At 42.1% G+C, this 25,303-nt stretch overlaps 1 protein-coding gene across 2 annotated transcripts in view; it reads right to left on the reverse strand.

Moving 5' to 3' along the window:
* LOC140730229 (uncharacterized) overlaps positions 1–23,971 on the reverse strand; it is a 52,535-nt gene extending 28,564 nt beyond the window's left edge. The window contains exons 1-3 of one of the 2 annotated variants that reach the window (XM_073050402.1): positions 23,918–23,971; positions 23,460–23,510; positions 2,033–2,119 (exon numbers count right to left, since the gene is read on the reverse strand). The gene's annotated coding sequence lies outside the window, so the exon portion shown is untranslated. The remainder of the gene's footprint in view (positions 1–2,032; positions 2,120–23,459; positions 23,511–23,917) is intronic. The other variant, XM_073050403.1, reaches the window with a different exon arrangement.
* Between the last annotated feature and the right edge of the window lie 1,332 nt (positions 23,972–25,303).

Consider the following 25,303-nt stretch of genomic DNA (forward strand, 5'->3'; position numbering starts at 1 on the left):
CTCTTCCTCCTTCACTCCAAAGAGAAGAGCTTAGCTTGTTCAACCCACCCTCATAAGATAGATTCTCTAATCCAGGTAGCAGTCTGATAAATCTGCTCTGCATCCTTTCTGAAGATTCCACTTCCTTCAGATAATGAGGCAATCAGAAATGAACACGATAGTGCACTTGTGGTCTAACGAGGGTTTGATAAGCTGCCAAATTACTGAATGGCCCTCGAGCTCAATACATTGAAGGCTGAACTCCACATGCCTTCTTAACCACCCCATCAACTTGTGTGACACATTTGAGGGATCTGCAGACATGGAACCCATGATCCCTGTTTCTTCACACTGCTATCATGAGAGGATGCTGCACCAAACCGGACTCTGTCTATGATGGCAGTGCAGAGGGATGGGGTTCCTCTCGTCCTCACCTCCTACTCCATTAACCTCCATACCCAATACATCATTCTCCACAACTTCTGCCATCTCCAACAAAGCTGCTTTCTCTCTCCAACCGCACCCCTCTCCACTTTCCAGAGAGATCACTCTCTGTGGGTGACAGCAGAACAGCAACGGCTGTATTTTCTGGAGTAATTTGGAAGGTGCAGGATAGATACATCTCAAATATGACTAGGAACTTGAAAGAGAGGATGAAGCTGAGGCTGACAGGGAAGTCAAAGACAGCATAAAAGCGAAACAGAGGGCATATAATATAGCAGGTATTAATGGGAATTTGAACAATTGGGAAGATTTTTTAAAAAACCAACACAAGGCAACTTAAACAACAATAAGGAGTGAAGAGATGAAATATGGAGGTAAACTAGCCAATAATATAAAAGAGGATACCAAATGTTATTTCAGATACATAAAGAGTAAAAGTGAGTTGAGAGTAACTATCAGACCATTGTAAAATGATGTTGATGGAGAGTTATTGGGGACAAAGAAATAGTGGATTAAAGTAATTAGTATTTTGATTCAATCTTCACAATGGAAGACACCAGCAGTATGACAGAAGTTCGAGAGGGTCAGGGGGCAGAAGTGATTGCAGTTACTAAGAAGGTGCTTGGAAGGCTGAAAGGTCTGAAAGTCGATAATCATGTGGATCGGATGAACATCCCAGGTTTCTGAAAGAGGTGGCTGAAGAGATTGTTGAGGCATTAGTAAAGATCTTTCAAGAGTCACTAGACAATGGAATGTTCCTAGAAGACTGTAAAATTGCAAATGTCACTCCATTCTTCAAAAGGGAGGGAAGCAAAAGTCAGGAAATTATTGTCCAGATAGCCAGACTTCAGTGTTTGGGAAGATGTTGGGGTCCAAAATGAAGGGCGAGCTTTCAGGATACTTACAGGCACAGGATGAAATAGGGTAAAAATAAGATTTCCTTTGGGGAAATCTTGCCTGACAAATCTGCTGGAATTCTTTAAGAAAATGACAGGCAGGACAGACAGAAGAGAGTCAGTAGATGTTGTTTATTTAGAACTCAGAAAGCCTTTGACAAGGTTCCATATATGAGGCTGCTAAACACGATGAGAGCCCATGGTATTAGAAGAAAGACCCCAGCATGGACTGAAGATCGACTGACTGACAGGAGGCAAAAATGGAAATAAAGTGGGCCTACTCGGGTTAATTAGTGGTGTTCCACAGGGGTAAGTGTTGGGACACCTCTATTCTATTCATGTTACATGTCAATGATGTGGATGATGGAATTGATGGCTTTGTGGTCAAATTTGTGGATGATGTGAAGATAGGTGGAAGAGCAGGAAGCGTTGTGGAAGTAGGGACCCTGTAGCAGCACTTCCCCACCCTTTCTCTTCTCACACTGAACAATGAAGACTAGCATACCTTATCCCTTCTTTGCTACACTACTGGCGTTACTACATTGAAGCTTGTACCCATGACCTTCCTCCTCCCGTACATTCATGCTCCTCAGGGTCATATCAGTTACAGTGTGATTTCTTCTGACTTTTGACCTCCCAAAGTGCAACAGCTCACCAACACCTATCCAGATTAACCTTCATCTGCCATTTCCCTGCCCACATTTCCTACTCACCTCAATCCTGATGTGTCCTTTGTCGTCTTCACTCTCCACGGCACCACGAACTTTGACCTGAAATGCTTCCTTCTTCAGTCAGCCCACCTTCATTTCAAACATAGGAGTTGAATGAGGCCATTCAGCTCATCAAGTCTACTCTGGCATTTGATCATGACAGATTTATCTTAAATCTCAACCCCATTCTCCTGTCAACCTTTCATGTGTTGACACCCTGACTAATGAAGAACCTATCAACCTCTGCTTTAAATTATCCAATGATTTGGTTTCCACTGCTATCTGTGGCAGTGAATTCTACACATTCCCCACTCTCTGGCTGAAGAATTTCCTCCCATCTGTTCTAAAACCACATGCTTATAATCCGAGCCTCTGTCCTTTGGTCCTAGACCCCACCGCCCACTGTATCCTCTCCACATCCAGTATCCTGGCCTTACAATATTCCATAGCTCTCAATGAGATCCGCCCCTCCATTCTTCTAAACTCCAGGAAGTACTGGCCCAGAGCCATCAAACATGCCAATATGCCTAATATTTCAACCCCTTCATTCCTGCAGTCATTCTTGTGAAACTTCTCTGGACCTTTTCCAATGCCAGAAAATCTTCTCTTTGATAAGGGCCCCAAAAACTGCTCACAATACTCAAGAGCAGTCTAACCATTGCCATATAAAGCCTCAGCATTACATCCTTTCTTTTATATTCTAGTCCTCTCAAAATGAATGTTCATATTCCATTTGCCTTCAGAAAGATGTCAATTGGAAGGATATGAGTAACCTCAAAAGGTGGAGAAAAAATGCATGAATATTTTGCTTGGACTGCAGCTTTAGTAACAAGGAGAGTCTGGATAGACTGGGAATATTTTCCCTGGAGCTGATAAAGCTGTGGGTGGCCCTACAGAGGTACAGTTGTGAGGGGTATAGGCAAAGTGAAGGTCACTTTCTCTCCAGGCAAGGGGAGTTTAAAACTAAAGGACAAAGATCCTTTTGTGATGGGTACACGATTTAAAGGGGACCTGAAGGGGCAACTTTTTCCATTGTGGGGAGTGTATTGATCGGGTTGCCAGAGGATGTGTTAGACATGGCTTCAGTTACAACTTTGGGCAGGTTCTTGAATCAGAAATATTTAGAGAGTTATGGTCCAAATGCTGGTAAATGGAACTAGTCAGGAAGGCAACTTGGTTGTCTTGGATGAGGAGGGTTGAAGTCCTGTTTCTCTGCTGGTTAACTCTGCCTCTTTCACCAAATTCCCTTTGTTGGACTGACACTTCACTGCTGCATACAGTACGTTAAAGTGTTTTAAACAAGACTAGCTTCATTTGTCACTTGTACATCAAAACAGAGTGAAATACATCATTCACAGCAAATCAAATTAGCAAAGTTTGTGCTGGCAAGCTGGCAAGTGTCCCTAAGCTTCCCGCACCAACATAGCGTTAACTCGTATGTGTTTGAAATGCAGGGCATAACTGGAGGAAACACACACAGTCATGGGGAGAATATATAAACTCCTTACAGACAGAGTGGGAATTGAACCCCTTGTCTTTCAGTTGGTGTTGCACTAACTGCGAAGGTAGTGTGTTGTTCCATTTCTCTCCAGTTTGATGAAAGGTCTCTTGTGTGAAAGTTTAACAGTTTCTCTCACTATAGATGCTGCCTGATCTCCACATCTTTTTTTAGAATTTTCCATTTGTTCTTTTATATCCTGATGGCTCTGATCCTTGTTGATCATTCTGACCTACGGCACAGATCCCACAACCTCACTATTAACAACACATTATATTGAACCAGAGCTAAATGTACCAGTAAGTGATGCCAGTCAATCATTTCCACTCGTCCAATCACAGATATTCCCTTTGTGCTACAGTGCAGACGAAGCGTAGCTATCAGGCTAACATGTTCCTTTTAAAGCCCAGTTCCTATCTCTACCATCTTTCTGTGCCAAGGTTTGCAAGGCACACTGAGAGCATTATCATTTGCAAAACTTGTGGTAATTAATTTAATCAATTGAGTTACTATGTTAATTTGCTATCAACCTTACCTTACCTAGTTAGGCTTCATTGATGTCTTAGAGCATATCATCCCATCTTCTGTACTTAATACATTGTTTTACGAAGGCCAATGTGCCACAAGTTTTCTTTACGACCCTATCTACCTGTTGCACCATTTTCAGTGAATTATGTCATTGTATTCCCAGATCCCTTTATTCTACTACACTCCTCAGTACCCGACCATTTACTATGTCAGACATACCCTGGTTGGTCCTACTGAAGTGCAAAATGTTGCTCTTGTCTGCGTTAATTCCATCTGCTATTTTTCAGCCCATTTTTCCAGCTGATGCAGATCCCTCTGTAAACTATGATAGCCTAACTTGCTGTCCAGTACACCCCCAATCTTGGTGTCATCTGCAAATTTCCTGATCCAGTTAAGCACATTATCATCCAGATCATTGATATAGATGACAAACAACAAAGGACCCAGCACCGATCCCTGCTACTCACCACTAGTCACAGGCCTCCAGTCAGAAAGACAACCCTCTATGACCACTTTCCGGCTTCCCCAACAAATCAAATGTCTGATCCATTTGTTACCTCATCCTGAATTCTGAGTGACTAGTCTCCCATACAGGATCTTGTCAGATGCCTTACTAAAGTCCATGCAAACAACATCCACTGCTTTGCCTTCGTCCATTTTCCTGGTAGTTTCCTCAAAAAACTATCAGTTGTTCTACAAGTACATCAGCATTATTCTGCTTTCTGTTCATATGCAAATATAACATCCTCAGTCCTGTTTTCACCCTTTTCAATTTCACCCTCCTTTTAAATCACAGTACATCCTATTGATTGCAATCTTGCCCTATCAACAGCTTCTGTTCATTACACACTGCCGCTGTGTGTAAGGCAGCTACCTATTCTTCAGCACTATTGCCCCAGTTCCCATTCCCCTGACAAATTATGTTTGTAGTTTAAACCTTCCTGAACAACTCTAGCCAAGCTGCCCACAAGGATATTGGACACCCTCTGATTCAGGTGGAACCCATCCCTTTTTTACAGGTCATACCTTCCTCAGAGGAGATCCGTGAATCTGAACCCATGCCCTTTGCACCAGTTCCTCAGCCACACATTCACCTGCCCAATCATCCTATTCCTACCCTCACTTATTTGTTGTACAGGCAGCAACCCAGAGATTACTTTTCTTGAGGTCCTTTTTCTCAGTTTTCTACTTAGCTCTCTAAAGTCTCTCTTCTAGACCTCTTCACCTTGTCTACCCATGTCATTGGTGCCAGTATGTACCAAGACTTCTGGCTGTTCACCCTCACCCTTGAGGACGCCATGGACCCAACTTTGATCCTGGCACCAGGGAGGTAACATACTATTGGGGTGGTTTCTACTGCGCTGACAGAACCTTGTCTCTGGTCCTCTGACCAGGGAATTTCCTATAAATACTGCAGTCTCTTCGCTTCTCTGCTCTTCTGAGCCACACCCCCCAGTCAGTGCCAGAGACCCAGTCACTGTGCTGCCCCCTCCCCAGGAGGCTGTTCCCCTCAATAGTATCTAAAGTTATATGCTTATGATCGAGGGCAATGACCATAGGTATACTCTGCACAGGCTGTGTTTCCCCTCATTCTCCCGACAGTCTTCTGTCTCCTGCAATCTAGGGGTGGCTATCTCCATCTAGCTTCTGTCAATCACCTCCTCATTCTCCCATTTGCATTGAAGGTCATCGAGCTGCAGCTCCAGTTCCTTAATACCTTCTCTCAGGAACAGCAGCTTCATGCACCTGGTGCAGGTGTGTTTCCCTGGGAAACTGGAGATCTCCCTGTCTTCCCACATCCATCACACAGTTCCAAACACTGCCCCTAGAGCCAATTTCACTACACTACTATGTCCTAGCTGATGAGAAACCTACCAATTACATAATCTCACCTAAACCACAACCTCCCTCTGCTGCTTCTCCCACTTCCCTTATTTCCATGGCCTTCTGTGCTCTCCTATCAGATTTCCCCTTCTCCAGCTCTTTATATATGTCAACAGTCAACTTCCCAGTTGTATACGGCACATCCTCCCCCTTTCCCGGCTTCACCTATGACCTATGACGTTGTATTCTTCCTCCTTCTCTCCACTTTCTTTCTCTGACTTCTTTACTTTCTTTTGTAGAAAAGAAGCTGGAGAGGGTTCAAAGGAGTTCACGAAGATGATTCCAGGATTGAATGTCTTGTCATAAGAAGAGCATTTGATTGCTTTGCGTTTGTGTTCAGCAGAATTCAGAAGAATGAGGGATGACCTCATTGAAACTTATCCAATAGTTAAGGCCTTGATAGAACGGCTGTGAAAAGGATGTTTCCTATAGTGGAAAAGTCGAAGACCAGAGAACACAGCCTCAGAATAGGGGGACGTCCTTATAGAACAGAGGTGAGGAGGAATGTGGAGGTTGTGGAGGCCAAGTCTTTATGTATATTTAAGACACATGTTGATAGATTCTTGATTGGTCGTTGGTTTGAGAAAATGTATTAAGAAGGAAACTCTATTATTGGTTGATAAGATTAAAGAAATTGACAAGAAATATTCGATTGCTCCTAGTAAGGAGCTTTACAAAGGGTTGAGCTTCAAATGGAACACAGTTTATTACTTACATCTTCGATTGAAAATCAGTTAATGAAAACCAGAACTGATTTTTATATACATAGTGATAACTCGGGTAAACTGTTAGCTAACCAATTGAAGAATACTTCAGTTAAACATCAAATTATTAAGATTCGTCAACAGAATGGTGAACTGACAGTTAACCATGATGAGATAAACAAATCTTTTCAAGATTTTTATACCTCCCAGTATCATTCTCAATTTCCTCATGATCATAATACCATGCATGATTTTCTTGGGAAATTGAATTTTCCAAAATTATCATCAGAAGAACTTTTAGTATTAGAAACTCCTATTACGGATGCAGAAATTAAAGGTGTTATTTCCTCTATGAATACTGGGAAAGCACCAGGTCCAGATGGGTATACAGTGGAATTTTTAAGTGTTTTACCTCTACTCTTTCTCCTTGGTTATGTAAGGTTTTTGAAGAAGCAATTAGACTAGGTAAATTGCCACAATCTTTTCATAGAGCTTCCATTTCTTTAATGTTGAAAAAAGATAAAGACCCTACTGACTGTGCATCCTATAGACCAATATCCTTATTGAATGTAGATTCCAAGATCTTTTCCAAGTTACTGGTGATCAGGCTGGAGAAGGTATTACCTCAAATTATCTCGGAGGATCAAACGTGTTTTATTAAAAATCGCTATTCTTTTTTCAATATTAGGAGATTATTGAATATTGTTTATACTCCTTCACACAGCACCTCAGAATGTGTCATTTCATTAGATGCAGAGAAAGCATTTGATAGAGTTGAATGGCCATATTTACTTACTGTACTTGAGAAGTTTAATTTTAGTCTGTCATTTATATCCTGGATTAAACTGATATATCATACTCCAGCAGCCTCAGTTTTTACTAACAATCAAAGATCTCCCTTTTTTGGTTTATTTCGGGGTACCAGGCAAGGCTGTCCTCTTAGTCCATTATTATTTGATATTGCTTTAGAACCTTTGGCAATTGCTATTAGAGAACCACCTAACATTTTTGGCATTACTCGCGGGATGGATATACATAAGTTATCATTATACGCAGATGACGTTATTATATATTTCTGATCCTGAGAAATCCATTCCTGCAGTTATATCATGGTTGGCTCAGTTTAGTAATTTTTCCGGGTATAAATTAAATCTTAATAAGAGTGAATTGTTCCCCTTAAGTAGACAGGTTCCAATTTATGGAAATTTACCTTTAAAATTAGTTAATGACTTTTTTATATACTTAGGGATTAAAATTACAAAAATCATAAGGAGTTATTCAAGGTTAATTTTTTACCCTTAATTGATCAGATTAAATGTTTGTTCACTAAATGGTCACTATTGTCTTTATCTCTGATAGGTCAGATTAATGCTATTAAGATCATTATTTTACCCAAGTTCTCATATATATATTTCAAGCGGTACAAATTTTTATTCTGAAATCCTTTTTTGACAATGTTGATTCAAAAATTTCCTCATATATATGGCAGAACAAAAATCCTAGATTAGGTAAAAGATATTTACAGAAGGCAAGGAAGGAAGGTGGATTGGCATTGCCTAATTTTAGTTTTTATTATTGGGCAATTAATATTCAATATTTGAAATGTTGATTAAGGGATTGGGATTTATCTCCTAGCCCTCATTGGGTAAATCTGGAAACTAAATCTGTACAAGGATTTTCATTGAGTTCAATTTTAGGGTCTTCTCTTCCCTTTGCTCTTTCTAAATTGCATAAATGAATGACAATCTGATAGTCAAACACACTTTACGCATACGGTTTCAATTTCAGAAATTTTTTGGGTTTGATTCAATTTGTTTTAACTATTCCTATTGCATCCAATTTCTTTTTTCATCCTTCTATTATGGACCAAGCTTATTCAGCTTGGAAGACTAAAGGAATACTACGATTTTCTGATTTATTTTTGGATAATTGTTTTATGTCTTTTGAACAATTATCTAATAAATATAATTTGCCTAGATCTCATTTTTTTTAGATATTTACAGATTAGGAATTTCTTAAACGCTGTACTTCCTACCTTTCCATATCTTGATTCTTTGGGTATTTTGGAGAAATTGTTAGAACTAAATGCTTTTCAGAAAGGTGTAATATCAAATGTTTACAATATAATTATGAAAATACATTCAGAGGTCTTTTATAAGATTTAAAATGATTGGGAAAGAGAACTTAACTTTACTATCCTTATTGAGAATTGGAATAAAATTCTTCGATTAGTTAATTTATCATCTATATGTGCTAAACATTCATTGATACAGTTTAAAGTTGTGCACAGGGCTCATATGTCCAAGGATAAATTGGCTTGTTTTTATTCCCATATAAATCCTATATGTGACAGATGTCTTTCTGAGATAGCTTCTTTAACTCATATGTTTTGGTCATGTCCGCTTTTGGACAAATATTGGAAAGACATTTTCGATATTATTTCCACGGTATTGAACATTGATTTACAACCTCATCCTATTACTGCAATCTTTGGTTTACCAATGATGGAGTCAATCCATTTATCCTCTTCTGCTTGTCGGATAATTGCATTTCTTACATTAATGGCTAGAAGATCTATTTTGTTGAATTGGAAAGAAATTAATCCCCCTACCGTATTTCACTGGTTTTCTCAAACTATGTTATGTCTAAATTTGGAGAAAATTAGAAGTGTTGTATATGATCCTTCTATTAAATTTGAAAAGATTTGGAGGCCATTTATTCAATATTTTCACATGATGTAATTTGACCCTGTTCCAATCCTATTTGTTTTTCCAGTTTTGATTATATATATATATATATGTTGAGAGGATCGGAGTTGGGGACACTGATGATTTTGTATTTTTTTTATAGATACTATAAACAGCCCATTTTTTTTCCTTTCTTTTTTTTTCCCTTAATAGTTAGTGGTTGGTTTGTTAGATTAGTTTTTCTTAGGGTATTAATATTTTTTTTCTTTTTCTCTTTTCTTTTTTTTTCAACATGATTTACCTAGTTTTTTTGTTTCGTTTATATGACATTTGTATCATTCATGATTTGGGAAGACTTAACTATATTGTACTAATTGCTTGCGTATCCTTTTACGTTCATTTTAATTTTGTAAGTTTGTAATCCCATTATCTATGTACTAATCTTATCATGTTGATATTAATAAAAAGTTTGGAAAAAAAAAAGAAAAAGCCTATCCACGTCAACTCTATCTATCCCCCTCATAATTTTAAATACCTCTATCAAGTCCCCCCTCAACCTTCTACACTCCAAAGAATAAAGACCTAACTTGTTCAATCTATCCCTGTAACTTAGGGGCTGAAACCCAGGTAACATTCTAGTAAATCTTCTCCATACTCTCTCTATTTTGTTAACATTTTTCCTATAATTCGGTGACCAAAAATGTACATAATACTCCAAATTCAGCCTTAACAATGCTTGTACAATTTTAACATTACATCCCAACTCCTATACTCAATGCTCTGATTTATAAAGGCCAACATACCAAAAACTTACTTTAACACCCTATCCACATGAAATTCCACCTTCAGTGAACTATGCACCATTATTCCTAGATCACTCTGTTCTACTGCATTCTTCAATGCCCTACCATTTACTATGTATGTCCTATTTGGATTATTCCTATCAAAACGTAGCACCTCACACTTATCAGCATTAAACTCCATCTGCCATCGCTCAGCCCACTCTTCTAACTGGCCTAAATCTCTCTGCAAACTTTGAAAACCTACTTCATTATCCATAACGCCACCTATCTTAGTATCATCTGCATACTTACTAATCCAATTTACCACCCCATCATCCAGATCATTAATGTATATGACAAACAACACTAGACCCAGTACAGATCCCTGAGGCACACCACTAGTCACCAGCCTCCAACCTGACAAACAGTTATCCACCACTACTCTCTGGCATCTCCCATCCAGCCACTGTTGAATCCATTTGACTACTTCAATATTAATACCTAACGATTGAACCTTCCTAACTAACCTTCTGTGCGAAACCTTGTCAAAGCCCTTACAAAAGGTACCTTATCAAAAGCTTGCTGAAATCCATATACACTACATCTACGGCTCTATCTTCATCAATGTGTTTAGTCACATCCTCAAAAATTCAATCAGCCTTGTAAGGCACAACCTGCATTTGACAAAGCCATGATGACTATTCCTAATCATATTACGCCTCTCCAAATGTTCATAAATCCTGCCTCTCAGGATCTTCTCCATCAACTTACCAACTACTGATGTAAGACTCACTGGTCTATAATTTCCTGGACTATCCCTACTCCCTTTCTTGAATAAAGGAACAAAATCCGCCACCTTCCAAACCTCTGAAATCTCCTGCCCTCATTGATGACGCAAACATCATCGCTGAGGCTCATTAATCTTCTCCCTCACTTCTCACAGTAGTCTGGGGTACATCCCGTCCGGTCCCGGTGACTTATTCAACTTGATGCTTTCCAAAAACTCCAGCACATCCTCTTCCTTAATATCTACATGCTCAAACTTTTCAGTCCACTGCAAGTCATTCCTGCAATCACCATTATCCTTTTCCAGAGTGAATTCTGAAGCAAAGTATTCATTAAGTACCTATGCTCTCTCCTCCGGTTCCATACACACTTTTCCACTGTCACACTTGATTGGTCCTATTCTCTCACATCTTATCCTCTTGCTGTTCACATACTTGTAGAATTCCCTGGTGTTTTCCTTAATCCTGTCTGCCAAGGCCTTCTCATGGCCCCTTCTGGCTCTCCTAATTGCATTCTTAAACTCCTTCCTGCTAGCTATATAATCTTCTAGATCTCTATCATTACTTAGTTCTTAGAACCTTTTGTAAACTCTTCTTTTATTCTTGACTAGATTTACAACAGCCTTTGTACACCACAGTTCCTGTACCCTACCATCCTCTCCCTGTCTCATTGGAACATACCTACACAGAACCCCACGCAAATATCCCCTGAACATTTGCCACATTTGTTCTGTACATTTCCCTGAGAACATCTGTTTCCAATTTATGCTTCCAAGTTCCTGCCTGATAGCCTCATATTTCCCCTTACTCCAATTAAAGACTTTTTTAACATATCTGTTCCTACCTCTCTCCAGTGCTATGGTAAAGGAGATAGAATTATGATCACTATCTCCAAAATGCTCTCCCACTGAGAGATCTGACACTTGACCAGGTTCATTTCCCAATATCAAATTAAGTACAGCCTCTCCTCTTGTAGGCTTAATCTACATATTGTTTCAAGAAACCTTCTTGAACACACCTAACAACCTCCACCCCATCTAAACCATTCACTCTAGGAAGATGTCAATCAATATTTGGGAAATTAAAATCTCCCACCACAACAACCCTGTTAATATTACACCTTTCCAGAATCTTTCTCCCTATCTGTTCCTCGATGTCCCTGTTACTATTGAGTGGTCCATAAAAAACACCCACTATAGTTATTGACCACTTCCTATTCCTAACATCCACCCACAGAGACTCTATAGACAACCCCCCATGAGATTCTCCTTTTCTGCAGCCATGACACTATCTCTGATCAATAGTGCCACGCTCCCATCTCTTTTGCCTCCCTCCCTGTCCTTTCTGAAACATCTAAAGCTTGGCACTTGAAGTAGCCATTCCTGCCCCTGAGTCATCCAAGTCTCTGTAATGGTCACAACATCATAGCTCCAAGTGCTGATTCATAATACTCCTCACATTAAAATAGACATACCTCAAACCATCGGTCTAAGTGTGTCCTTTCTCTGTCACCTGCCTAATCTCCCTCTGGCACTGTCTCCCAGCTTTCTCTATCTGTAAGCCAACCACCCATTCCTCTGTCACTTCAGTTCAATTCCCACCCCCCAACAATTCTAGTTTAAACTCTTCCCAATAGCCTTTGCAAACCTCCCCGCCAGGATATTGGTCCCCCTCAAATTCAAGTGCAACCCATCCTTTCTGTCCATCATAGACAACAGTGAAAGGAAAAGTTCAAAATTCAAAGTTCAAAGTCAATTTTACTATCACAGTATATATATGTCACCACATATGAGATTCATATTTCTGTGGAATACTCAGCAAATCTACAGAATAGTAACTATAACAGGATTAATGAAATATCAACCAGGGTGCAGAAGGCAATAAACTGCACACGTGTTAAGGATCCGGCCTGAACACTGGGTCGAAAAGCCTCTGCTGATAGCTCTGGACCACGACAGCCCTTAATTTCTGCCTTCCTTCACCTGGCCATGTGGGTTTTGACCCAGCCCCTTTCCTTATTGGACTTTCGCCAATTACCCACTTGTCTCCTCACTAGCACCCACCTGCTTCTGTTTTCACTCATTACCCGGTCCATTTAAACCCTGCCTTGACTCACATTCTCTGCCAGTTTGTCCCAGCTCTGACCTGAGTCATTCTAGCCTGCCATTGCGACTGTCGCCAATTGATTTTGCCTGTTTTGGAACCTGATTGTTGCCTGTGCGCTCTGGATCGTCAGCCCTCGCCGGACTGCCTTTCCCGGGTAAGACATCCGCCTGCCATTCTGGATTCGTGCCTGCCTCCTGTTTTTGAAAGACTGTTGCCCTTGTGCTCCCTAATAAATCCTGGTAAAAGAGCATTCATTGGTCTGCACTTGAGTCCCACCATAACCCGACCCAACCTGACAACATGCAAATATAAATAAATAGCAATAATTAATGAGAACATGAGATAACAAGATAAAGAATCCTTTAAGTGAGATCATTGCTTGCAGGAACATCTCAATGAATGGGCAAGTTGAGTGTAGTTATCACCTTCTGTTCAAGAGCCTGATGGTTGAGGGGTAGTGGCTATTCTTCAGCCTGGTTGTGTGACTCCTGAGATCCAGGGCAGGAGAGTATGTAAAGTGTAAAATTCATTGCACTGGGGCAATTCCACTCTCAACATCGATATTCCAGGTCCAGTGGTATGACCAGACGTTACAACTGGGGTCTTCCTTGGTTGCAGTGAATGTCCATAATTTCTTCTCTGCTTCATCAAGGCTTTCATTCTCCATGAACATTGCAGAATGGTCTTCTTGGCCATTGGATCTCACTGTAGATCTCATCTGCCCAGTCATATACATAGAACAATACAGTACAGGCCCTTCTGCCCACAATGTTGTGCTGACCCTCAAACCCTGCATCCCATATAACCCCCCACCTTAAATTCCTTCATATACCTGTCTAGTAGTCTCTTAAACTTCACTAGTGTATCTGCCCACACTATATTTCTACACTATTCTTGGTTGGTGTGACTGTATCGAAACCCTATTTCCCATGGGATCAATAAAGTATGTTTGTCTGTATATGGGAGGCAGGGTTTAAGGGTCGGCACAACATTGTGGGCCGAAGGGCCTGTACTGTGCTGTATTTTTCTATGTTCTAATATAGCAATATAAAACCATAAATAATTAAATAATAAGTTAATTATGCCAAGTGGAATTAAGTCCAGGTCCAGCCTATTGGCTCAGGGTGCCTGACACTCCAGAGGGAGAAGTTGTAAAGTTTGATGGCCACAGGCAGGAATGACTTCCTATGACGCTCAGTGTTACATCTCGGTGGAATGAGTCTCTGGCTGAATGTACTCCTGTGCCTAACCAGTACATTATGGAGTGGATGGGAGACATTGTCCAAGATGGCATGCAACTTGGACAGCATCCTCTTTTCAGACACCACCGTCAGAGAATCCAATTCCACCCCCACAACATCACTGGCCTTACGAATGAGTTTGTTGATTCTGTTGGTGTCTGCTACCCTCAGCCTGCTGCCCCAGCACACAACAGCAAACATGATAGCACTGGCCACCACAGACTCGTAGAACATCCTCAGCATCGTCCGGCAGATGTTACAGGACCCCAGTCTCCTCAGGAAGTAGAGACGGCTCTGACCCTTCTTGTAGACAGCCTCAGTGTTCTTTGACCAGTCCAGTTTATTGTCAATTTGTATCCCCAGGTATTTGTAATCCTCCACCATGTCCACACTGACCCCTTGGATAGAAACAGGGGTCACCGGTGTCTTAGCCCTCCTCAGGCCCACCACCAGCTCCTTAGTCTTTTTCACATTAAGCTGCAGATGATTCTGCTCGCACCATGTGACAAAGTTTCCCACCGTTGCCCTGTACTCAGCCTCATCTCCCTTGCTGATGCATCCAACTATGGCAGAGTCATCAGAAAACTTCTGAAGATGGCAAGACTCTGTGCAGTAGTTGAAGTCCGAGGTGTAGATGGTGAAGAGAAAGGGAGACAGGACAGTCCCCTGTGGAGCCCCAGTGCTGCTGACCACTCTGTCTGACACGGTGTTGCAAGCACATGTACTGTGGTCTGCCAGTCAGGTAATCAATAATCCATGACACCAGGGAAGCATCCACCTGCATCACTGTCAGCTTCTCACCCCGCAGAGCAGGGCGGGTGGTGTTGAACGCACTGGAGAAATCAAAAAACATGACCCTCACAGTGCTCGCTGGCTTGTCCAGGTGGGCATAGACACAGATCAGCAGGTAGACGATGGCATCCTCAACTCCTAGCATTATTACCCTGTGACTCTTAAACTCTATCACTTGACTTATGAAACCCCCACCTTAAATTTCCCCATATACCTGTCCATAGTCTCTTAAATTTCACTAGTGTATCTGCCTCCACCACTGACTCAGGCAGTGTATTCCACGCACCAACCACTCTCTGAGTGAGAAACCTTCCTCTAACATCCCCCTTGAACTTCCCTCCCTTTACCTTAAAACCATGTCCTCTTGTACTGAGCAGTGGTGCCCGGGGGAAGAGCTGTTGGCTGTCCACTCTATCTATTCCTCTTATGTACATTGGTAAGTGGGGAGAAATTAGAGCTCTTTTAAAGGGATCTTACAGTAGGTTAAAATGTGGCCACAACACAGCTACGGGAGAACATCCAAACTCCTTACGGAGGACGGAATTAAACCCCGATCTTACGATCATCGTACAGCATTACTCTAGCTGCTACGCCACCATGTAGCAATAAAATCTCACATCATTTACTGATGGCTGGAGGTGCCCAAGTTGACGTCCAATAACCCTGACTGCACCGTATCGCACCCCTTCCTCTTTCACGGCTCCCATCCGCTGCCCCGGCTCCGTGCTGTTCCACACTTACCCTGAGAGATGTGAGCGCTCTCCAGCCAAGGTGAGAACAGGCGCGTTGATCTTGCGGCCGTGAATATAAAGGGTTACTGTTCTCGGGAGGGGGGAGGGGTTGAGGGGCATTGGCTGGAGATCCTCCCATTCCCGATTTTTCCTCCACTAAAGTTTATTCACAAACACTACGCAATAAAGTAGGTCTTCATAAACTATTTTCAGTTTCAACAAATACCTGGTACGCTCGCCCTCTTTTTGTTTTGAAAACCAGTTTTTATTCACGGTAAAATATAAAAACGGCGCATCTTTTACATTCATGCTGAACACATTCCACACGACATGGGAGCAAAAATCAGTCATTACCTCCCAGTCCCATTTCCCTGCCGTCTCCCCAATGCACTGGCTAATCAAGAACCTATCAACCTCCTCTTTAAATATACCTAATGACTTAGCATGCACTCATCTTTAGCTACAAGCCACAAAAGAACTTAAACGGCGCACAAAATCTTGTCACCCTCTACCTGACGTTAAGCACAGTGCCGATAGGAAGCATTTACCACACACCCCCCACGGCAGTTTTCATGTTTTATTCTTTTACAACATTGAATCACAGCGGATTTAATTTAGCTTTTTTTGACATTGATCAACAGAAACGACTACTGCACCCTCTCTAAAGCTTCCACATCAGGTTTAATGTCACCAGCATATGTCATGAACTTTGTGGCAGCTGTACAATGAAATACGTAACAATGAAGAGAAAAAGAACTGTAAATTACTGAAATATATATATGAAATAGCTAAATTAAATAAGTAGAGCAAAAATAGAAATGAAAGATGTAGTGAGCTAGTGTTCATTCAGAAATCAGATGACAGAGGAGAAGAAGCCGTTCTGTGTTTGCCTTCAGGCTCTTTCTGATGGTAGCAATGAGAATAATGACCTGGGTGATGGGGGTCCTTGAAGATGGACGCTGCCTTTCTGAGGCATCACTCCTTGATGAAGTCAAGGGTATTACAGAGGCTTGTGCTCATGATGGAGCTGACTAAGTTTTCAACTTTTTGCATCTTACTTGGATCCTGCGCAGTAGCTTCCCCCTTCACCCCCCCCCCACCAAACATACGAGATGCTGATTGCATGAGTGTGTGTGTGTGTGTGTGTGTATCTAACAGACTCTCAAATGTCCGTAATGCATCTGAATATATTCCCATCCTCAGCAGTACATTTCATGCACCCACCACTCAGACTAAAAAAAAACTTGTCCCTGATGTAACTCCAATACACTCCTCCAATCTCCTGAAAGTTATTTTTTTTTAATCTCCTTAAAGTTAATTCACACCTGAATGAAGTGTTGCTCTTCGGTAGGACCAACCTGGGTAGGTCTTACACAGTGAATATGACGGCACTGAGGAGTGCTGTAGGGAATACAGGACCATAATTCATTGGAAGTAGTATCACAGGTACATAGGTCATTGTTACATACCTGTGGGTATCTTTTGACTGTCACATGACCATGATGTAATTGAGGCTCTGCTGGGCATGATGTAATGGTCTCGTGATGGTGGAGTGATGTAATTTTCCCGCCAGTGTGAGGTCATGTGATGGCCTATCTTTCAACAGGTATGAAAGGAGCATGCCTTGCTGTGACGCAGGTCAGTTTGTGGCTTAATTCGTCAGTGACTCCGTTCTGCTGCGTATTTGATTTCATGACGCAGTTTCATTTTAAAGTGGAGTTTTAATTTCTACTGTAAGAATCGTTGTGCCGGCAGTTCTGAAAATCACTGCTGGTTAAAGTTCAGTTGCAGAGTGAAGAATTATTGAAGAATCTAGAAAAGTTGGTGTTGTTGGCGGTAAAACAGATTCTACCTTATTTGATCCTCATTCAGAAGGAATTAGAAACCTGCATCCGAGATATCTCCTGCATTGCTATAAGAGCAGAAAGAGCTGGATGCAACATTTCGCCAAGGAAATGTCTGTACCTTTAAGCCGTATAATTTCCTTTGTCGTAAATACTTCAGGCAAGGCATATTTCAGCTAGGATCAGCAGTAACGTTGTGACGTCGAGGAATTCACTATTTCTAGGAAAATCTCTCCTAAGTGACTGTGTAAATCACTTGAACTTTTTACATTATCACTCTAAAAACTGATTTTGCATTATCACTTTAAGAACTATTCGAGATGCCGTATAGCAGCTGACTTCCAGTTAAGTTAGTCGTTTGGATTTTTTTTGAGCAGTGTTTAATGTTTGTTATAAAAAACCTATCTCAATTCTATATTCATTGGTGCCGTACTGTAACAGTCATAAAGAAAGCTTTCGGCACATTGGCCTTTATAAATTAAAGTACTGAGTAAAATAGATGGAATGCTATGTTGAAGTTGTATAAGACTTTGGTGAGGTCGAACTAGGAGGATTGTGTTCAGTTTTGGTTACCTACTGACAGGAAAAAATGTAAATAAGGTTGAAAGAGTATAGAGAAAATCTACAAGGATGTTGGTGGGACAGGAGGAACTGAGTTATAAGGAGAGGTTGAGTAGGTTTGGACTGTATTCCTTGGAACATAGAAGATTGAGAGGGGTACACACAAAGTTATGAGGGGTATAGATAGGGTAAAAGTAAGAAGGTTTTTTCCACAGAGGTTGGGTGGGATGCAACTGGAGGTCATGAGTTAAGGGTGAAAGGTGAAATGTTGAAGGGGAATATGAGGGGAAACTTCTTCACTCAGTGAGTCATGAGTGTGGAACGAGATGCCAGCACAAACAGTACATGCAAGCTCGATTTCAGCATTTAAGAGAAATCAGGATATGTACATGAATGGTAGGGGTGTAGAGTGTTTTGGCGTTGCAGTCGATGGAAGTAGGCCGTTTAATTGGTTCAGTATGGATCAGATGGGCTGAAAGGCCACAAGTGCAGAGAGACAGAGGGGTGTAAAATGAGGGTAGAAGCAAAAAGTAGTAAGGTGAAATGTAAAAGTGGCTGGCAGGCAGGCAAATCTAGGGCAAAAAGCAAAGAGGGCCACTTTTCAACATAATTGTATAAGGGCTAAGAGTGTTGTAAAAACAAGCCTGAAGGCTTTGTGTGTCAATGCGAGGAGCATTCGTAAAAAGGTGGATGAATTGAATGTGCAGATAGTAATTAATGAATATGATAGAGTTGGGATCACAGAGACATGTCTCCAGGGTGACCAAGGATGGGAGCTCAACATCCAGGGATATTCAATATTCAGGTGGGATAGACAGGAAAGAAAAGGAGGTGGGGTAGCATTGCTGGTTAGAGAGGAGATTAACGCAATAGAAAGGAAGGACATTAGCCTGGAGGATGTGGAATCGATATGGGTAGAGCTGCATAACACGAAGGGGCAGAAAACGCTGGTGGGAGTTGTGTACAGGCCACCTAACAGTAGTAGTGAGGTTGGGGATGGCATTAAACAGGAAATTAGAAATGCGTGCAATAAAGGAACAGTAGTTATAATGGGTGACTTCAATCTACATATAGATTGGGTGAACCAAATTGGTAAGGGTGCTGAGTAAGAGGATTTCTTGGAATGTCTGCAGGATGGTTTTCTGAACCAACATGTCAAGGAACCAACTAGAGAGCAGGCCATTCTAGATTAGGTATTGAGCAATGAGGAAGGGTTAGTTAGCAATCTTGTCGTGCGAGGATTCTTGGGTAAGAGTGACCATAATATGGTGGAATTCTTCATTAAGATGGAGAGTGACATAGTTAATTCAGAAACAAATGTTCTGAACTTAAAGAAGGGGAACTTTGAAGGTATGAGACATGAATTAGCTAAGATAGACTGGCAAATGATACTTAAAGGGTTGACGGTGGATATGCAATGGCAAGCATTTAAAGATCGTATGGATGAACTACAACAATTGTTCATCCCCGTTTGGCAAAAGAATGAACCAGGGAAGGTAGTGCACCCATGGCTGACAAGGGAAATTAGGGATAGTATCAGGTCCAAAGAAGAAACATATAAATTAGCAAAAAAAAAAGCGGCACACCTGAGGACTGGGAGAATTTCAGAGACCAGCAGAGGAGGACAAAGGGCTTAATTAGGAAAGGGAACAAAGATTATGAGAGAAAGCTGGCAGGGAACATAAAAACTGACTGTAAAAGCTTTATAGATATGTGAAAAGAAAAAGATTGGTCAAGACAAATGTAGGTCCCTTACGGTCAGAAACAGGTGAATTGATCATAGGGAACAAAGACATGGCAGACCAATTGAATAACTACTTTGGTTCTGTCTTCACTAAAGAGGACATAAATAATCTTCCGGAAATAGTAAGGGACCGAGGGTCTAGTGAGATGGAGGAACTGAGGGAAATACATGTTAGTAGGGAAGTGGTGTTAGGTAAATTGAAGGGATTAAAGGCAGATAAATCCCCAGGGCCAGATGGTCTGCATCCCAGTGTGCTTAAGGAAATAGCCCAAGAAATAGTGGATGCATTAGTGATAATTTTTCAAAACTCCTTAGATTCGGGATTAGTTCCTGAGGATTGGAGGGTGGCTAATGTAACCCCACTTTTTAAAAAAGGAGGGAGAGAAAAACCAGGGAATTATAGATCGGTTAGTCTGACATTGGTGGTGGTGGTGGGGAAAATGCTAGATGTGATAACAGCACATTTGGAAAGAGGTGAAATCATCGGACAAAGTCAGCATGGATTTGTGAAAGGAAAATCATGTCTGACGAATCATACAGAATTTTTTGTAGATGTAACTAGTAGAGTTGATAGGGGAGAGCCAGTGGTTGTGACACTGTGTTCTATGCACTCCAGGATCAATCAAACTCTTCCCTCCCACATAGCCCTCCATCTTTCATTTATCCATGTGTCTGTCTAAGAGTCTCTGAAATGTCCCTAATACATCTGCCCCTAACACCACCCCTGGTAGGATATTCCACACACCCACCACTCACTGTGCAAAAATAAAAAACTTACCTTTGATATTCCACCTGTGGAAGGTGGTGGCACTGGGCCCAGTTCTCAGGCTCAGTGGGGAAGAGTGAAGACAGGCAGGGCAGGGGTGACTGCTGGAGGAACTCAGTGGGTTGAGCAGCATCTGCTGACAGAAAGGACTCGTTGATTTTATGGGTCAAGGCCCAGCATCAGGACTGAGAGCGGTGTGGGAAATTAGTGAGAGGGGACAGCACCTTGAAGGGGTCCAGTAAGTGATCGATGGGTAGAGTGGTGAAGCTGATTGGCAGATGGTGGAGGAAGAGGGGAGGGTGAGAGTGGAAACACTGCTGGAGGGGGACTAAGCAGGAACTCAAAGCCCACCAGCCCTACACTTCAATAAGTAAGGAAGTGATAATGGGAGCCATAGAGGGAGTACAAAGAAGGTTCACCAGATTGATTCCTGGGATGGCAGGACTTTCATATGAAGAAAGACTGGATCGACTAGGCTTATACTCACTGGAATTTAGAAGATTGAGGGGGGATCTTATTGAAACGTATAAAATTCTAAAGGGATTGGACAGGCTAGATGCAGGGAGATTGTTTCCGATGTTGGCAAAGTCCAGAACGAAGGGTCACAGTTTAAGGATAAAGGGAAAGCCTTTTAGGACCGAGATAAGGAAAAACATCTTCACACAGAGAGTGGTGAATCTGTGGAATTCTCTGCCACAGGAAACAGTTGAGGCCGGTTCATTGGCTATATTTAAGAGGAAGTTAGATATGGCCCTTGTGGCTAAAGGGATCAGGGGGTATGGAGAGAAAGTAGGTACAGGGTTCTGAGTTGGATGATCAGCCATGATCATACTGAATGGCGGTGCAGGCTCGAAGGGCTGAATGGCCTACTTCTGCACCTATTTTCTATGTCTATGTTGTATGTTTATTAGGAGAGAGGTGACAGATGTTGTGTACATGCAACCCTGTAAAAGTATCAGCCACAATAGAACACACCTGGAGTCTGGATTTGCTGTTAACAAAACACTATTAGTAACTATGTCAAATAGTAATTTAAACCAGGTAAATCAAGAGTTGATCGTGTTATGTGTATATAGGTGTAAATATAAAGTTCCCAAACTTATTCAAGCTTAGGTGATATGTGATACAGTCTAACAATAGTATGTAAGAAAGTTCAGTTCAAATGCACAGATAATTAATGCGAGATATTTGTAATCCTCAGGTGGAATATCAAAGGTAAGTTTTTTATTTTTGCACAGTGAGTGGTGGGTGTGTGGAATATCCTACCAGGGGTGGTGTTAGAGGCAGATACATTAGGGACATTTCAGAGACTCTTAGACAGACACATGGATAAATGAAAGATGGATGGCTATGTGGGAGGGAAGAGTTTGATTGATCCTGGAGTGCATAGAACACAGTGTCACAACCATAGATTCAGCAACACAGTCACTTGTGAAGTTGCACGTGTCGGGTAATTATTATTTAATTGTGATAGTATTTAACTCCATCCTTGTCATCGTAGTGCTTGTTGAGACTTGGACAGAGCATAGCAATGGTTCGCTGCTGTTTTGCAATTAGCCTTCCCTGAGACATTGGACTTTCAAATCAACTGACTCTGAAGTCTCGTGGTACTCGTTTAATGTTTCAATGTTTTTTTCAGCCACAGCGTAGGTTTTGTTTTCCTTTGAGAGTTTTAGTTAATGGCTCTGTTTGGCTTAACGTTTATTGTTTTCTTTTCCCTTTAACACTGTTCGTATTAAAGCCTGTGAACTATCAAGCTGCTTCAGTGTCTCTCACTCCGCACTTGGGCCACATCCGAACCGTGGAAACACATAGAGCAACACACGCAAAATGCTGGAGGATCTCAGCAGGTCAGGCAGCATCTACACTCACTCTAATCCTCCTACTCCTTATTGTAAACACACCACTGTGCAACTGGGTGTTGAGCGTCACAGCGAACAGACCTCAGATTATCAGGATGCACAACCACACCTCCCTCCCCATCATCCTCAGCACAGGTGCCCCCCGGGCTGTGAGCTGAGCCCACTGCTGTACACTCTGCTCACACACGACTGTGTGGCCAAACACCCGAGCAATCACATTGTCAAGTTCACCGATGGCATGACAGTGATGGGGCTCATCACCAGCAATGACGAGATGGCTTACAGAGAGGAGTGGATGAACCCGAGTCCTGGTATCAGACAAATAACCTCCTGCTTAATGTCAACAAGACAAAGGAGAAAGTTATCAACCTCAGGAGAACTTGCAGCACTCACACCCATCTTTACATCGCCAGCACAGAAATGGAAATTGAAAACAGTTTCAGTCTCCTGGGAGTGCACATCACACACAACCTCTCATGGTCTCAGAACACATCCTACACCATCAAGAAAGCTCATCTGAGCTTCTGAGGAGGTTGATGAGAGCAGGACTTGGCACATCCATACTCACATCATTCTACAGATGTGGACTAGGAAGCATCCTGACAAGCTGCATCATTGCTTGGTGCAGAATGATGATGATGATGATTACGTCGACTCCGGGGCCAGCGTCAGGCATTTTCAAGGCGCGGAACGAAAGTCTGTGTGGCGCGCCTCTCCTCGCTCAGATATTACGCAGAATTTTTCTTTATTTTACGAGGTCGAGTTGCCAGCTCAACACTCATCCCGGCACCGATGGAAAGCGCACTCTCTCTCTCTCTCTAAAGCTTTAAACTCTGGACATTAAACTTAAATCACACAAAAATACATCAGCAACGGACCATTCGGCCCATCGATCCTGTCCCCCTAATCACTTACCTGTGCTCCGTATGCAACTTCCCCCGATTAGTTCAGTTGACTGACCTCTGCCTTGAATGGGTGAAAGATAAAGCGATTAGACACAAGTACATCAAAACATACAGTGCATACCCAGAACTGACTAATGGCATTATATACATTCGCAAGTGGGGAGAAACTTGAGCTCTTTTAAAGGGATCTTTCAGTAGGTTAAAATGTGGCCACAACACAGTCACGGGAGAACATCCAAACACCTTACGGAGAACGGAATTAAACCCCGATCTTACGATATACAGCATTACTCTAGCCGCTACGCCACTGAGTAGCTCGGTTCATGTGAGAAGTTAAATCTCACATCGCTTACTGATGGCTGGAGGATCCCAAGTTGACGTCCAATAACCCTGACCACACCGTATCGCACCCCTTCCTCTTTCACGGCTCCCATCCGCGGTCCCGGCTCCGTGTTGTTCCACACTTACCCTGAGAGATGTGAGCGCTCTCCAGCCAAGTTTAGGATAGGCGTGTTGATCTTGCGGCCGTGAATATAAAGGATAACTGTTCCCGGGGGGAGCGAAGGGCATTGGCTGGAGATCCTCCCATTCCCGATTTTTCCTCCACTAAAGTTTGTTCACAAACACTACGCAATAAAGTAGGTCTTCATAAACTATTTGCGGTTTCAACAAATACCTGGTACGCTCACCCTATTTTTTGTTTTGAAAACCAGTTTTTATTCACGGTAAAATACAAAAACGACCCATCTTTTACATTCATGCTAAACACATTCCATACCACATGGGAGCAGAACTCAGTCATTACCTCCCAGTCCCATTTCCCTGCCGTCTCCCCAATGCACTGGCTAATCAAGAACCTATCAACCTCCTCTTTAAATATACCTAAAAACTTAGCATACACTCATCTTTAACTACAAGCGCACAAAAGAAATTAAACGGCGCACAAAATCTTGTCACCCTCTACCTCACGTTAAGCACAGTGCCGATAGGAAGCATTTACCACACACCCCCCACGGCAGTTTTCATGTTTTATTCTTTTACAACATTGAATCACAGCGGATTTAATTTGGCAAACAGGAGGAAATCTGCAGATGCTGGAAATCCAAACAACACACACAAAATGCTGGTGGAACACAGCAGGCCAGGCAGCATCTATAAGGAGAAGCACTGTCGACGTTTCAGGTCGAGACCCTTCGTCAGGACTGGAAAGGAATGGGAGGACTCTGGAATGAAAAGGTGGTGGGAGGGGAAGGAGGATAGCTGGAAAGTGATAGGTGAGGCCAGGTGGGTAAGAAAGATAAAAGGCTGGAAAGGAAGGAATATGATAAGAGAGGAGAGTGGACCAGAGGAGAAAAGGAAGGAGGAAGGGATTGGCAGGTGAGAAGAGGTAAGAGGCCATGGTTGGAATAAGATAAGAGGGGAAAGGGATGGATTTTTTTTTACCAGAAGGAGAAATTGATATTCATGCCATCAGGTTGGAAACTACCCAGGTGAAATAAGGTGTCGCTCCTCTACCCTAATGGTGGCCTTATCTTGGCCGTGGACTAAAATGTCAGTGTGGGAATGGGAACGGGAACTGGAATTAAAATATTTGGCCACTGGGAAGTTCCACTTTTGGCAGATGGAGGGGAGGTGCTCAGTGAAGCAGTCCCCCAGTTCACGAATATAGAGGAGGCTGATCTGGGAGCACCAGGATCAATAGACAACCCCAGCCTCATCTGGAAGGACTGTTTGGAGTCCAGAGTGGAGGTGAGGGGAGAGGTGACTGGGCAGGTGTAGCACTTAGGCTGCTTGCAGGGTTAAGTGCCAGGAGGGACGAGTGGACAAGGGAGTCATGGAGAGAGTAATCACTGT

This window comes from Hemitrygon akajei, chromosome 7 (genome assembly GCF_048418815.1).
Source record: "Hemitrygon akajei chromosome 7, sHemAka1.3, whole genome shotgun sequence".
Classification (NCBI taxonomy): domain Eukaryota; kingdom Metazoa; phylum Chordata; class Chondrichthyes; order Myliobatiformes; family Dasyatidae; genus Hemitrygon; species Hemitrygon akajei.